A 16,867-nucleotide genomic window follows, 5' to 3' on the forward strand; every position below is an offset into this window, starting at 1 on the left:
TTTTGTCTTGAGACAAGTTCCTACTCACTCTGTAGCCCAGGCAGCCTTTGAATCTAGGGTCTTTCTTGCTCAGCCTTGCAAGTAGTTGCAATTATATGCATGCACAATCAGGCCTAGGCAAACTAAAAAATTTGGGACATCTTTTCATTTCATCTTAGAAAAAGAACCATGGAGATAATGCTTCTGTGACCAATACAGCATTTTCACTTTCTGCTGAGTGAATAGGTACCTATTTTCATGAGTAGAGTTTTGCGTGTTTCATAGGGTCACATCTGGAATTTAGAGTGTTAAATATGTTTATAGTGCCTATAAAAGATGTTATAGCTGTAGTGGTTAGTGAGGCTTTGCAAACAAGCATCTCTGAAAATCTCAAGTAAGATGGAAATGCCTTTCTTGATAGGGACTGATGAAATGGTTTAAGGTGTTCCCAGGGTAGTGAGGATACTCAAAGACCTGTTGTGCCTGAGGAGTGGAGAGCAGGAAGCCCTGTTGTGGAATTGAGAATGGAATGTTTTAGGTAGCAGGGGTTTGCATTTCCTGGAGCAGGGCAAGCTACACAGTGAGAAGGTCTGGCTCCAATGTAAGCCCACTCACAGGATGTCAGCAGAAGTGTGATTAAGGTCATGGCCACACCATGTGGCAGGCCAGCTGGATTCAAAGCAGGGGCCTCTGGCCACACATCCTGAGTTTCCATGGTCTAATGTAGTAGGCTTGAAAGAAAGGATGGATGCAGGATGCTGGCAGGGCCCTGTGCAGTTCGTGGGCAGTAAGTCTTAAGTGGCAATGGGTGGAGATCACAGCATTTCATATGGTTCTCCTTTGACACCTTTTAAAGATATAAGCTACAGTATGCAAGAACTTGTGCCAATGTCTGCTTACAGGGATCGTTCAGACCTCTTAAATACTTTGGTGTTCATAGGAGCACAAGGGAAATTTTTATATTTGGGTGCCACTTACAACACATATAGAGGTGTAAATTTAGATTAAGAATTTGTGGCCCTGATCACATTTAGCAGTTTTATTGGGAATGATTTTAAAACCCTTTTGTAATTTTCAAATGTGGACAGCTATAAAACATTAGATTTCTTCCAACTTTTCCTTGGAGAAGGGCTGTTCAGAATGTTTAGCAGGTTAGGTTTCAGAATTTCAGCAGCTTTATGGTCTTATCATGCAGTTTGACAGACTGAATTTGCACTTCGAAGAAATGAAATGTATTTTTAATCATGGGACTATTTTGTACCCAGGGAATACAGGAGAGTATATGTCAGATTTCAGCAGTAGTTACTATTTCACTGGTGACTTTCTAACTACATGGCACGCTGTCACTTGAACAATTTCTAGTGTTTCCTGAGTGTAGAATGGGAAGGGTCTTAGAGCATCATTCTAGAGTTCATACTTATCCTTTATCCATTTATGTTCTTACAGAGGTTTCTGGCCGAAATTCTAAATTTTAAGAGAAAAATTTATTAGGAAAAACTATAAATGTTCAGTATTTTATATACTCCCAATAAATTATACAATATGCTAGAAGTAATGAGGAAGAGAAGTGAGAATCACCATAGAAACTTGGGTGGGAGTTCTAAGTACTGGGGGGTATATGAACTGCTATTATTAGACATCCTTGTTGAATGTTTTTATGACTGCCTGGGAGGGTTCATTGTAGTGGAAAAAGGACTTGAAGTATTTATTTAGTTCAGGTTCTTCCTAAAACTTAGGAATCCTTTCTGTGGTGAAAGATGATAGAAGGCAGCAGCATGGTCTTTAGTTGTAATCATTTTGTATATAGTGTCATTTTTGAAATGTATGAGCATGTATTGGAAATCGGGTGCCTGGAAGAGACATCTTAAAGAGTAGAAACTGAAGTTCACAGTTCACTACCATTAAAGATTTAAGTGTAAGCTCCCTTTTAAAACATTTTCATGTTTAGGATATACTTATTCTATTTTTCTCAAATTGCTTTTTTTGCCACCATTTGGGTGTCTTCCATTTTGCCTCATTGTCATGGAGGTGATAATGAGATGGTGGTCAGGTCTGTATGCACTATGAGGGTATGTAAAGGGCACTATTAAATTGCCTCTGAGCCTTTTAGTGACAAAAATCACTGAGGACCACTGCATTGGATTAGCAGTAAGGAGATTGTGGGTAAGCATAAAAACCAGTGAAATGACAAAGACAAATGTATCATACTATAAGGACACTGCTTTGTGAACATCAGATAATATTAATATAGGCCAATTGTTAAGATTTCTTATAAAAAGTTTTTTTTTTCATTTTTATTTGTGTATGTGTATGCCCATGTGACTTTACGTGCACCATGTGCATAGGTACCCAAGGGAACAGCAGAGAGTGTTGAATCTCTGGAACTGTTGCTATTGGTGGTTGTATACTACCTGGTGTAGGTGTTGGAGATCAAAAGTGGGTCCTCCAGAAGTGCTCTTAACCACCAAGCCACCTCTCCAGCCCCACAAAGTTCTGTTTTAAGTGTTTGGTTGTACCTTGGGTTGCAAGGCCATGGCAGGTTAGAGGCCCTGTGTGCTCATCTGCCCCCACAATACTTTCTCTTGTATAGTATCTTAAGTAGCCAGACTGTAAAACAAAACAAAACAAAACAAAAAGAACCCCCACTAACCATGAACTATGTTACAATCTTGTCATTATGAGACATTTCAGAATACTTATTGCAAGTTAAAACTTCACTGAAGATGCAAGGCAAAGCTTATAGGAGAGGAGAACCTTAGAAATCAAAGGTAAGATTTATGACAAATGGCACAGTAGGGAAGAGGCTCACATAGACTAATGGTAGTTTGTCGTGCATACTAGAAGTATCTTTCAGCACAGGAAAGTATACCTGGGATGCTGCAGATTAGGAACTCAGGAGCATTTTGTTACAAGTCTAGAATGTTTAAAGAAAGTAATTATGTTTTTATACAACATGAAGTTGTTTGTGCCACATTCGTGTTGTACAAATTCATCTAAAATTATTGAAACTGAACAAGATGAGGGAATGAATATGGGTTTCCTGCAGCCCCATTCAATATAGGGATTTTGAGCACTAGAAGAACTACTCTCTGCAGCATGCTATAGACACAGCATCCTCCTTTGGTAAGAGGACGGATTGTCACTGTGCTGAGTGAGAAGTGCTTAGTAGACAGGGATTTAGGAACTGTAAGAGCAGTGACATGGAAAGATGAGAGTTAATTAGAACTGAAGGCTGCTAGCTTTATACAAAGAATGCATGTTATTCTAGTCCTTGGAAAAAGAAATGGTAACTCCTTTCTTTAATTATGGCACCTGCTTTGATATCTGAAAAATGATCTGTGCTCTCTTCACATTATATTTAAAGAAGATGCCAACATGTCTCTACTAAACATATAAACAACAAAAATGTATAGGAAAACAGAAAAGAACGCAATTAAAAATAAATTTTCATATCTTTTCAGAAAAAATGTGGAACATGGACCTAGAGATTAATGATGCAATTAATTCAATTATATTAAGTTTTATCTGGTAATAATTTAAGTTTAACCATAAGATAGACACAAACACTCCAAAAATTATCTTAAAATTATCTCAGGTTGATGAGTTGGCTTATGCCTCATAACCTGAATTTAATCCCCAGACCCACAAGCTAGAAGGCCAGAACCAATTCCCACACATTTTCCACTGACATCCACACTCATGCCATGGCATATGTCCCCACATATATTACACAATAAATGAATGCAATTAAAAAAATTAAAAAAATATTTCACTGGATGTGATGAATATAGCTTATAACCCGAACATATATGGGGTGAACCAAGAGGAGTTCCATGAATACATAGTGAGTTCTAGGCTAGCCTGGGCTACAATATAAGACTTTGTCTGAAAAAAAATAAAACAAAAACAAAAGATAAACAAAACAAACATTAAACAAAAACTACTTGTTGGTTTGAAAAAGGTTTACATATTAGCTTGTTTATTTATTTCCCTACTGATTTTTTTTTAACCATCTGAATGAAGCCACATTGTTGTAGTTGTTATTATTAGTATACAAAAAAATGAAATTTATTTAGGGACAGCTGTACTTAATATACTATTCTCTTAACTTTTGTATGTAATATTAAGTTTTCTACCATAAACTATTTTTAAAAGAAGCAGCCAGGTGGTGGTGGCCAATGCAATCCCAGCACTCGAGAGGCAGATCTCTATGAGGCCGAAGCCTGTCTGAAGCATGTGAAGTCCAAGGGAACATAAAGAACACCTTCTACTTCAAATGACCTGGCTACCCACCCACCTATCCACCCCACTCCTTATCCCCCAGGTTATTTGGAGAAAGCATGTAGAAGCTGAAGGTGTTCTTTATGTCCCTTTGGATTTCACATGCTTCCTTAGAAGATATACAGTCTTCCCCTGATTTGTTTGCTGTGGTGTTAGAGATAGAGTCTAGTGCTTTTGTACACATTATACCATTGTAAATACTAGACCAGAGCTACATAACCTGTCTGGTCTTCCCTCACTTTTGTACTACGTCTCTATGAATCATGAATTCTGAAGGGCAAGGTTTCCACCATTTATGTTTCTCCTGTCTTAGATCCTAGCCATAGGACTGCACATTGTAAGGTTAAGAGAAAATTATCTTTGTCAAGAACAAGCCAAGTACTTCTGTGGTCTTCAGAGAAAATCATGTATAGGTGATACAAATACACAGGTTTATATGCTGAGACATCATTTCCCTTTGTTTGGGCACATCTATTCTTTGTTCAGTACTAGAATTTTGAAAATGGAAACCAGTTCATGCCATCTTGTTCTATTTAGTATCTAATACCAGTTTCTTTCCATCTGGGGTAAAAGAGGTAGGGACAGGCATGGCTGGATTATCACTTGGAATTCTTAGCCACCTTAGATAGGGAAGGCAGGAAGGGCTGGTATGTTGATCAGGTTTTGTGTGGAGACCACACTCCTCTTAGAATTCTCAGCTTATAGGGATGAGGATATAGTTCAGTGGTCAGACTCTTGCTTCAATATACTATCCGCAGCAACACTATGGACACATACCTGAAAACCCACAAAAGCAAATCAGTGACCCAAATAAAAGAAAGAAGAGAAACAAGAGGAAAGATCCTGTATCTATACAGCAACACAGCCTCACTAGGTAAGCTGTATGTCATTTCAAGGGGCTCCAAATTTCATGATAAGGTGCAAAGAAGGCAAAACTGAGGCTTGGCGGCCTTGCCTCACTTGCTTAGATCTCTCTCTTTTCATAGTGGAGAGCCTTCAGAGAGCCATTTCTCTGCAGGGTACAATGTCTTCAGTAGTCAGTAGACAGCATTTTATGCCATTGTTTCTCTGAAGTTCCAGAAGAGAAACTCAGAAGTGACCAGGACAAAAGGGGCCTGAGGCAAGCATACAATCTATTTCTAGTCTCTCCCTTCTAAAATGTGAATCATATGCTTCTAATCTTCACTACAGCTGTGTTGGAATGTTGAAACAATCTAAAAGTTAGTTTTGCAACTTAAGATTTTTTTGCCATCAAATTTTATAGTATAGTTGGTGTCCTAAAAATGTGTAACATTCTACTCAATCTGTTTTTGTGGTTTTCCTGAAAAGTTCTTTTGCTAATTCTTGCTAATTCCTAGGTTACACATCCTGTAACCAGTAAAGTTGGGTAGTGCTGACATTTGACCTGGACAAACTGTGTTCTGAACCCCATTTGCCTGTCCTTATCTGGCATAAACTAATTCATGTAACTCAGCTATTTGTATATGTGTCCTTGATAACACCCTAAGAATTTTGATGCTGCTGTTCACAGGCAATAGGGATATAGAATTCTTGCAATTAGTAATTGGTAATTTTTATGTGCAGTTATATTCTATCTAGTCCAAAAGATGCTTGGTGGTAGGCTATCATGTGCTCTTTTCCAAGAACTCTAGTCAGATTTTGGTGTATGGCTACAGATAGATATGGCTACTATCTGGTTCTTGTTAACTCTCTGGGAGGTACCCCATGGTGCTGTCCCTGCTTATTGAAGCCGTGTCATTCATGGAGACATGTTGTATCTTCAGTTTAGACAGAGATAGATACGAATAAGCTGTTTACTTAGGTGTTTTCAAGCAGTGTGAGATGCTACAGTTGTTGTGACTTTGGAGTAGTGTTGTAAAATATTGTTTAGATTTCTAAAGTATTGATGTACTTTTGCTCATAGTTTGTGTTTCTTAACAACAACAAGAAGCTAAACACTATTGATTACTCAGAGCTCTGCTGAACACTCCGAGTTTAAGGTTTGCGGGTATATTATCAACTAAGTCTTTTTTTTTTTTTTTTTTTTTTTTTTTTTGTTTCGTTGCCTTAATAGACATGGATTGAGGCTGTGAGTGTCCTTTGGCTAGTGGAGCAGCAACAATAAGTAGCCAGTCAAAAGATCAAAGTAACCCAACTCTGAAGAGAACGTCTTAAACAAACTCATGACTTGGAAAAAAACCAAGTGGGCTGTACCAATATACCCGCATGTGTGCTCTGAGCTACCTATTTTGCCTTACTGGAGTGAAGGCTAGCCTCATTAGGCTCCTGCAATTGACCTGTGTTTTTCTTGACATCTGTTCTACCACCTACTACCCACTTCCTCCCTGTCATTTCTCTTTGTCTGAGTTGTTTCTAAGGACTGTGCTCCTGTGCTCTGTAGGCCACTCTGTAGTTAAAAATGGTGCTTCTTCTTCCCCAGTCTAGAGCACCCAGGACTTTCACAGTAGAAATTCAGTGTGATGTACAGGTTTTAGTGTCCATCAGTTTGCCAGCTGTTCAAATGTTCTTCATTTTGATTCCTGATGCCACTGACTCCCTGAAGGGTATTCCTTACCACTCCCTTTTGTACCTTTTGTATTAGTTAGGGTTTTCTTTTTTCTGTGATGAAACATCATAACCAAAAGCAAGTTAGGGAGGAAAGGGTTTATTTGGCTTACACTTCCATATCTTAGTCCATCATTGAAGGAAATCAGGACAGGAACTTAAGAATAGGAATGTGGAGGCAGGAGCTGATGCAGAGGCCATGAAAAGTGTTGCTTACTGGCTTGCTTCCAATGGCTTGATCAGTCTTGCTTTCTTATAGAACCCAGGATCACCAGCCCACAGATGGCACCACCTAACATGGACTTGGCCCTACCCTACATTGATCACTAATTAGGACAATACCTTAGAGCTGGATCTTTTGTGGGGCATTTATTCCACTTAAGTTTTCCCTTTCAGATGAATCTAGCTTGTGCCAAGTTGTCAACAAAACTAGGGAGTACACCTTTGTTGAGCTCCTTATTGTTGCCCCAACCCATTCATATTTAAGGGCCTCATCCTCCACCTACCATCTACTTCTCTAACAGCCCTCATTCTCAGCACAGACCTAAAGAAATAGAACAAACTAGTTGTGGTCTAAAACCTCTAAATTGTGAGCCAAATGAAAACCTTTATGTAAGTTATGTCAGATAGTTTGCCGTAGAATGGAAAGAAGGGTGTTGTAAAACACCCTCAAAAGATCCTTGGATAACTCACATGATCAAAAACTTTCTATGGTTTTGTTTCTTAGAGCTAAGGATTGGTAACTGTTAGGACTGATCCAGGAAGCCCTGTATAACCTGCTTCCCTGTGCCTGTCCAGCCTAACCAGACTCATTTCTCTCTTCTTTCTATCATCGTCATCCTGCTGTGTGACACTAGACTTTGTACCGATCTAATCCCTGAGAAGATATATTTCCACCTCCAGTTCTTTCTTCTCTGCCATGCCCTCTTCATTTACTGCCCAGGTATTTATGGAATCTGCTCCCATGACAATTTAGTCTGCCTCTCCCTATCCCTCCCCTCTTCTCCCTGAGCACTTTATCACTAACTAGTCTACATTATATTTCTTTGATTCTATTTCTTTTCCTTATAGTTTGGAAACTCCAGACTATATTACCTACACCCAGCATAGTGCCTAGGAGCTAGGAAGAATTTTGTAAGATGTTGAATGACTTAGTGAGTGTACTGGGCAGTGAGGTCGGAAATAGATAAGAATGTAGATTCACTCAGTTTTAGAGGAAAATACAACATGCATATTTCACAGAGTCTAAGGGCATTTCTCTTGAACACTCCCAGAGATCTTACCATTTCTAAAACTGGGATGCATATGGCAGTTGTTGGGACATCAGTTGTTACCTGCTCAGCACTGATACAGCCAGTGTTTACCCTGGTATCCACAAGTTGGCAGTAAGTGTTCACTTGACTGTATATGTTGTCTGTGTTCTTAGTTCTGTATAGATTGACTATGCCTACTATGAGATAGGCTCTCAATATAATTCTTTTGAAAAAAATTTGTTGACTTTGGAACAGTAGTACTCATATATTCAAAAAGGCATGATGATGGTAGGGAGAGAGTTCAATATTAGTGAGGTTGGGAAAATGACTGGGACTCTACCTTTCAGAGCAACACCTTGGAAGGTAGAAGTAGTCAAAGCAGTTTTATGTCCCATTACCATATTACTTATAGACATGCTGTTCCATTACAAGTAGTGAAGTGAAGGAAGAGGATATTTCTCAATTCCTCAGAATGAAATAATGAAAAACAAGTTTGGCCATCACTCCTATCTGTCCTTAAGGAACCATGTCATGGTTAAGTGGCAAAGTGTGTTCCATTCCTAATGGTAATATAAAAGAATGGAGTTTAATTAAATTAGTAGTGTTTCAGCATAGATGAAATTGAATAGTAGAATTATAAAGTGAATTATGAATTTTAATTATTTCATTTTTTTGGTTAGAAATGTTCATATTTCAGTTTCCATGAAAGAAACTGTTGCTGTTGCACTACTCTGAGAAAGATAAAAGCTAATCAGGTGATTATAAGGGTTTCTTGGTTTCCCCATTCAACATTTTTTCTCGCATTATTGGGACCAGTTACCCATTGGCGAGATTCGACTTTACTTATTGTGATTGGTTTAAGGAAAACTCTTTTCAGACAGCTGCAAGTTTGCTTCTTTTGAAAAAGCTATAGTCTCTTAAGGTAAGAGGACATGGAAAAGAGTTGTGGAGTTTCCAGCATACAGTTTTTGACCTGTGGTGACATCTCTCACAACTGTTAGTTGCTGTGGCTAGGTTATCTCATTCTTTCTAATGGCTTGCTAGGGTGCAATAGAGAAAAGGGTAGTTTGGTCATAGCCAGTAGCTACATTACATTAGAAAATTTCCTGATTTTGAGGTCAGACTAGAAGTAGACATTATTGTCACAACATGTCCCAGCTACTCAGGCTTAAATCAGAGAATTATTCCTAGAACGAGAGATCCTGTCACAAATGAAGATTTGATTTTGGTGTACAGTGTTATTGTGTATGTTGCTGACACAGCAGGAGCTGAAGGCCGTTGTTCAAATTTTATCCAGAGGCAGGTACTCAGTTCACTTTTGCTTTTGTTTTTGTTAAGATTAGAACTCCAGTTGATGTGGTGTCCCTTCCCTCTTCATTTGAATATTTCTAAAATCATCCTCAGAGCTGAGTCTCCTAGGTGCTGATTACAAATTTAGTCAAGTTGTCAGTGAAGATTACCATATCTATGACATACAGGGACCTGGATTCCATACCTTGCCCTTCAAAACCAGGGTGGTGTGCCCCACCCCCCTTCATGCAACAGGCATGAAAAAAATAAATGGTGAGCTGGACTATATGCTGGATAAGCGTGAATTAGGGTAAATTAGGAGATGGGTAGAGAGGTACATTGTAAGAAAATGGAAAGTGGGGACTTTATAGGTACAAGATTGGGAACTAAACTTTATTATTAAAATGGAATTCTTCAAATAAGATAAAACCTTCCTGTTCATGTTTTTCTTTTCCGTTTTTTTTTCATGCAACAGGCATGAAAAGAACCTGTAGTTCTTTGTTTAGGAATGGAACATCCCCTTTCCATGTTAACATGTCCATTGATAATGACATTGTTCTGGCCATTTCTAGACCTCTGTACCACCCCCTGCAAATATCTCTTTAACCTTGTAGTAGTTTCATTTTCCAACACTATCCTGCTAGTTGCTTTTCCACAGGCTAAATGGTTCTGGTAGTTTGGTTATATGCTGGATAAGCGTGAATTAGGGTAAATTAGGAGATGGGTAGAGAGTTACATTGTAAGAAAATGGAAAGTGGGGACTTAATAGGTACAAGATTGGGAACTAAACTTTATTATTAAAATGGAATTCTTCAAATAAGATAAAACCTTCCTGTTCATGTTTTTCTTTTCCATTTTTAGTATATTTTTAATTGAAATAGAAACACATCCCTTTCCCCACTCCCTTTCCCCCAGCTACTCCCCCATGCCCCTTCATTCTTAAGTTGATAGCCTTGTTTTCTTTTATTCTTACATATATGTTTCTGTGTATGCACAACCATTTGTAAATAATATCTGCCAAGTCAGTTTTTGTTGATGGTGTGTATATGACTGCAAGTCTGACTACTCTGGATTGGAAAACCAATGAGGGGTCTCATCCCTGGGTGGGGCTGATTCTCCTCCCAGCGTTCATTAGTTACCTGTAGTTCCTTGTTTAGGAATGGAACATCCCATGCCCATTGATAATGACATTGTTCTGGACATTTCTGGACAAGCTTTTCACAGCAAGTTTCCTGGTATTCTGGCTCTTAGAATCTTTTCATCTCCTTGTCCTCTATGTTCCCTGAGCTGTAGATGCAGAAGGTGCGATGTATTCATGTCCACTGGGTCTAAGCTCTCCATCCTCTGTTGATCTCTGTATGGTGTCCAGTTGTGGTTTTCTGTGATGGTTTCCATTTTCTATAAAGAAAGGCTTTTTTGATGAGAGGTGGTAGCTACACTTACTTGTGGGTGTAAAGATAAGATTTAGAATGTAGTAAGGAATCATACTGGAAGTGGCTTGACAGAAGGTCAAGATAAACTCAGTCAGTTTCCAGGGCTAGTACTGAACTTTCTAGTACGGGGAATAATTTCACTCCTGTTGAGTGGGGTATAAGTCCAATTAGAAAACTGTTGATTGCCACCCATTGAATATGTACCATGCATAGATGTCACTACTCAATAAGACCATTAATTGCTTTCATCATTTGTCTATGAAGCTCTCTCTTTTATTTTGATTCATCCCTTGCACTGTTTTATTTGTATTTTCTCTACCTATCAAAGCCATATTTCTAGAGTAGATGTGGTTTGTTTTGTGAGGGGTGTTGGTATGCTGACCTCCCTACTCACCACTTTTTGCTTTGTGCTTCCATTGACTCCTTTACTTTGTCAATTGTCACTGCACATCCACTGTCCTTGATCAGATTCATGCTCTCCAAGGCATCTCTTTACTACTACATTTTCATCTCTTATACTTAGCGATCAACTATAAACTGGAATTCACTGGAATTCACTTCCACTTAAAAATCTATGGTGCCTCTGAAACCTGTGATTTTCAGCACTCAACAAATGCCTGGCAGCTCCTATACCCATCCCAGTTTCCACTCTGAATGCTTAGTGTAGTAGAGAACAGAAAGTACCTAAGCAGACTGTTCAATGCCTCTTTTGTTTAAGGTGCTTTTACTCTGGGGATTGATGAGATCTGTTTTAATTTTTCTTCTCACTGTTTTTCCTTTGAGTTAATATTTAGAAGATCTGCATGTGTGTGTTTATGTGTGTGCACATGCATATGCATGTGTGGAAACCAAGGGTGGCCTTGTCCATTTTTTTTTTTTTTTTGATACAGGGCCTGTCACTAACCTGCAGCTCACTAAGTAGGCTACAGCAGGCTGGCCAGTTTACCCTAGGGAGCCAGTTGTTCTGGTTTACCCAGCACTGGAATTAAAGATTTGTGTAACCTGTTTTACATGGACTCTAATGATTGACATTAGACCCTTGTGTTTGCAAATGAAGTACTGTCCAACTGATCCATCTCCTCAGGTATAGAAATTTCTTTTATCCATTTATAGCAGGATGTGGAAAAGTTGGGTTTGAGAGTATTGTTTCTGTTATGTAGGAAATTTGAGATTATGAGTTTTGGAGAATACTGACTGAAAAATAAGTCATATAAGCTTGGCAGAGTTCTTAAGGGCTGAGGGTGTAGCTGGCTACATCGCTGAGTCTGAGAACAGATGTGATTCATTTTATATAAACCCAACAGTGATAGACAGTATATCTTGGCTAAGATTTGTTACAGTTATTCAGACAGATTTGCAGGTAGGTAAACTTGGGCATTCAAATTGTCATCCACAAAGAACTCATTGTTACTAACTAAAATTTCTAAATCGAGGAAAACAAAGAACCTAAGAAACTTAAAAGCCTTGGCATATTCAAAGTTGTCTTGAAATAATTTATTAGAGACTCCATTAAGAGCACTAATACAAAACTACTATCCTATAAATAGAAATGAACTTTGGAAAACCCACAATGTGATAAAAAACACTGTCCTCTTTGATCTTTGTGGATCATTCTGTAAGGAACTGGATTAGTATAAAACACTGTCTTGTTAGCTCCATTGTTAAGCAAAAACAGCAAGCATAGCTAAGTGGTAGAGTACTTGACTAGCATGCCTGAGTACCTGGGTTCCAGATTCAACACTGTCAAGGGGGGAAGGCCCCTTTAACTCCTTATTTATATTTGCCCAAGAGCAGAAGATATTAACTTGGTTGGTTACAAGCTTTTCTTTCAAGCTAGCCACTTTTCACTTAACAAAGGGTCTCACATGGGCTGGCCTTGAACTCACCAATCCACCTGCCATTGTGTTCATGTACTGGAAGGTGTGGGACTGCAGAGGAATGATCCTCTTCTACATAATGCTCCTGTGTATATTTCGAATAGCTTAATTTGTATTTGATTTGGGTCTACCTTCTTCTAATTATTCCTAGTAAATACATGAGTCCATGAGTCCTGAGAACTCATGTGTTTGAGTCTAAGGTTCATGTGATAACTTTCTTCTTGCTACAAACTATTAGGACAGAGATACCCACTTTCTCCTGAGTAGTTGTCCTACTAATATAGTTATCATTTCCAGTGGGATGCTTTTGAGAGGTTAAAGTCATTTTCTGAGTAATAGATCTTACAATTCTGTATTTTGCCCTGATCTCTACCTAGTATTACCATTGTGTGCTTGTCACTAACCTTCAAAGGCCAAAGACTGTCTCACAGTGGACTATGAAGTAAGTCTTGTTTCTGAAATATATGCAAAAGGAATTTTATTCTTTTTAGAGAAGAGGATTATAATTGAGTTGAAACTTGAAGGATGCTTGTCAAGGATTATATTGATGAACAAATACTCTTGCATCTTTTGGACAGCTTGTGAGAAAGCAATGATTGTAGTTAATTTATAGTGAGTGTCATGTAATTGATAATTGTTCTGATTCATGATATTATTATATTCTCTTTCCTTCACCCACAGCAAAACAAGCTTAATTTGATTTATAGCCTTAGGAAGAAGAAAAAAAATCCTAAGATTACTCACATGGCATGAGTCAGCTTTTGGCTCTTTTCTCTTTCCTTCTCCTCCTCCTCCTCTTTTTCTTCCTCTTCTTCCTCGTCTTCCTCTTCTTCTCCTACCCTGCCCACTCCTGTATTCACTTCCACCCACGATATTGTTGTCATCAAAGAACTGAGTCAGTTTGTTCTTTAAAATGGGTGGGGGCAAGTGACAAGTAATAAAAAAATTTCTGAGCAAAGTATTCAGCTTCTGTGTGAAATCACTGCAAAAAGACAGGCAGCTCCTTCTATGAGATGAAAAGCTTAGAGCACAGTCCAGTTCTCTTAAAGACATGTTCCCAGTGTCCTACATAAATCTGTATGTAGTTTGTGTGCATGTTTGTCAAGGCATTCATGTAGCCCAGCCATGGAGGCATATTCCTAATTTTGATACTAGAAATTTTATGTAAACTATACATGAAGTTAATGTGCTCTGAAAGTATAATATTTTGCTAAATAAGAAATTATTTTTTGGTGTTTTGTAGCCATGATCTCACTCTGTGGCTCAGAGTGAACTTGTATTCCTCCTGCCTCTGCTTCCAAAGGCAAGATGGAAATTATAGACATGTATTGTCATATTTGACATTCTCTAGATTTTTGATTGTTACAAAATACAACTGATGAAGTCACTTTATTTGCATGAATGAACAGTGTGAAATGGAAGCTTGAGGCTCTTCTTGCCTCCCTTAGAATGGAAGAGATCTATTGGGGGTGGCTGCTCAGCCTTGGTAATGTGGTAAGCATCACTGAAGCAGAGTTTTTATTTCTTCCTTGTATTTTCTTGTTTATGTCTATTCTCCAGGTACTGAAAACCAGAAAGGAAGTGACTCTCCCATTTCAGGGCCAGTATTGGATCTTGGGCTGTTTGTGTTTACCTTGACCTATGGTTAGGGTTTCTAGAACTGAAAAAGTCAGATTGTTTTGTATTTTGGTTTCTGGCAGAGCTAGAACTCGGTACTATTTCACTAAAACAACCTTTTAGTTCAGAGTTGAACCAGATCTCTACCTCTGTCTCAAGCTGCCACTGAAAGGGGTGAGTCCTGGAGCCTTCCACAACCTCATCCTCTCTCCATTTTGCTATCTTACCTCCATTATGTTAAAGACAGGTTAGATCACTTGCTTACCCTTTGCTCTTCAGCAGAGCACAGTATCTGAGGATCTGCATATTTATAAAGTATACTTATACCTCAGAGATGTTTCCCTGCTATGTTGATTTTTTTTTTTAAATCATCCATCAACCATGTCACATGTTGATTGGAAACAACTGGCTTTTGTTACCATAGGGCTTGTAGGATGGTTGAATTGCTTCATATAGCTTTCAGATGGAACCAGAGTTTCATGTATTCAGAGGAAGTAAAATTTCTTAGTGAGAGATAATTTAACAGAGAACATACTGGTTCTTCAACTAACTTATAGGTTAGTTGAGGTTCTTTACCCAACAGCCTCAGCTTCCCTTAGGGTAAAAGTCATAGGATTTTATATGGTGGCCTTATGGAGGAAAACAAAACAAAACAGTAGATCATGGGTCTACTCTGTGTCTGTACTCTTTATCCCTTTTGTTAGGAGCTGTTTGGAGGTGTTCTGCACTATGCCCATAACAGTGCTCTACTCTAAACAGGGCTATAATGTTCCTCCACTTTTTTCACTCATTTATCTTTTTCTGGCTACAGACATTTCTAATGTCTCGACCTATCTGGGCCAACTAGAATGAGAGTTCTGTTTTGTTGTTGTTGTTGCTGTTTTACTTCATTTTGTTTTATTTTAATTTTGAGGCAGGCTCCACCTAGACTGGCCTTGAACTAACTCTTTATCATCTTGCTACAACCCTACACAACCTTACATGTTCCTGTGTGTTCGGGAAGGCAGGCTTTTTGTCACAATGCTTGGACTGCTATGGGAGTTTCTGAATATCTTTTCTGACCGGTTCCATCTGGTCATAACTCTCTCCTGTACTGACCTTAAGAATACTCCAGAAAATGTGATGGGAAAAGCTCAAACAGATTCTGAAATGCTCTATAGAAATGATGGCTTAGTCAGGTGTTTGCCATCACTAATAAAGTAGTTTCAAATGTTATTTTAAGTGATAGAATAACTGCTGTGTGTGACTCACTGTGTCAACCCTTTTCAGTTCAGGTGCAAAGCTAGGAATGGAGGAACCAGGATTGAAACACCAACCACTCTCCAGACTTTTAAGAGATGTTATATGTTTCTTCAGATGCCAGAATTTTGATTCTTTGATTTTTATTAAAGTCTGCTTTCATACTCTGTGTTAGTTTCCATCAAAAGCTAAGTAATTATAGACTTGATATTCCCTGTGTAACATGGGAAGGTAACTATCTTTAAGCTAATAAAGCTCTACTTGGAAAATGTCATCGGCTAGATTAATATATCTCTGTTGAAATATGAACAGGTTTTAATAACTAGTTGAGAAATATGTGCATGTACTTAAAATAGAAAAACTTAAAGTTTAATTTGGAAATGCACTTTCAAGTAGTTTTTAAATTTAATTTCTGAAAACTAATTCTCTATGAAAATTTAGAGTAGTATTTATTCTAGTAAAAAACTTACAGGGGAATTTTTTTATATATATTTATAAAGTGAATGATCAAATTCTAAATTAGCTTTTAAAATAATATTTCCGTGTGTGTATCTTTTCTGTGTCTTCCTCTGTGAGTTGGAGAATTAGCTATTTGCTTTGTGTCATAAAAATAGAAGGTATATCCTACATTGTAACATAGCTAGTTATCTATCAAGGTTTAATCAACACTAAAATCCCTCGTCAAAGCAGTTGCTGACTTTGCTCAAGGTTAAAGGAAGTATGCCGAAAAGAGATAACTATAGTATGACTACTTGTCTGAGCCATTCAGTGTGTGTGTGTGTGTGTGTGTGTGTGTGTGTGTGTGTGTGTGTGTGTGTGTGTATTGAGGGGGATTGCACTTATTATTCCATTTCTTCCTATATCTAAAATACCTGAGAATAATTGATTCTATGCATGTAGTGCCACTCTCATCATGGTAGTTAAACATCATACTGAATAGGGGAATTGTAAGCAGTTGATTTGACTGCGATTTCTCCAGAGACTATTTTTTTAAAGCTTTTGTCTTCAGCTATTAAACCATTGACTTCAAAAGACTATGCAGATGTTGGGTTGTGGTGAGGCCATTGTTGAATTTGTGATTCTATGTGAGTGACTCAGGTTAGAGTGCAAACTGCAGTACACGCAAAAGTGAAAGCCTGTTACACGGCTCTGCTTTCAGGTCCCTGACCACTTCCTGAAGAACCTGCCATATGGGCCCCAACAAGAGATTTAAAACTGGATTCCTCCCATAGTAAAGACATGAGGCAGACCTGCATGTAGATAACCTTTTCACCACTGTTGTGTGAACTTGATTGTTCAGTGGCCTTAATTGTAAAATTTACAGCATATGGTT

General features: G+C 38.2%; 1 long non-coding RNA gene across 1 annotated transcript in view; it reads left to right on the forward strand.

Annotated features, from left to right (window-relative positions):
* The window catches only part of LOC110286196 (uncharacterized), a 72,361-nt gene that overhangs the window by 45,397 nt on the left and 10,097 nt on the right, over positions 1-16,867 (forward strand). The window lies entirely within an intron of this gene.

This window comes from Mus caroli, unplaced genomic scaffold (genome assembly GCF_978045245.1).
Source record: "Mus caroli unplaced genomic scaffold, Mus_caroli_1 scaffold_5, whole genome shotgun sequence".
Lineage (NCBI taxonomy): Eukaryota > Metazoa > Chordata > Mammalia > Rodentia > Muridae > Mus > Mus caroli.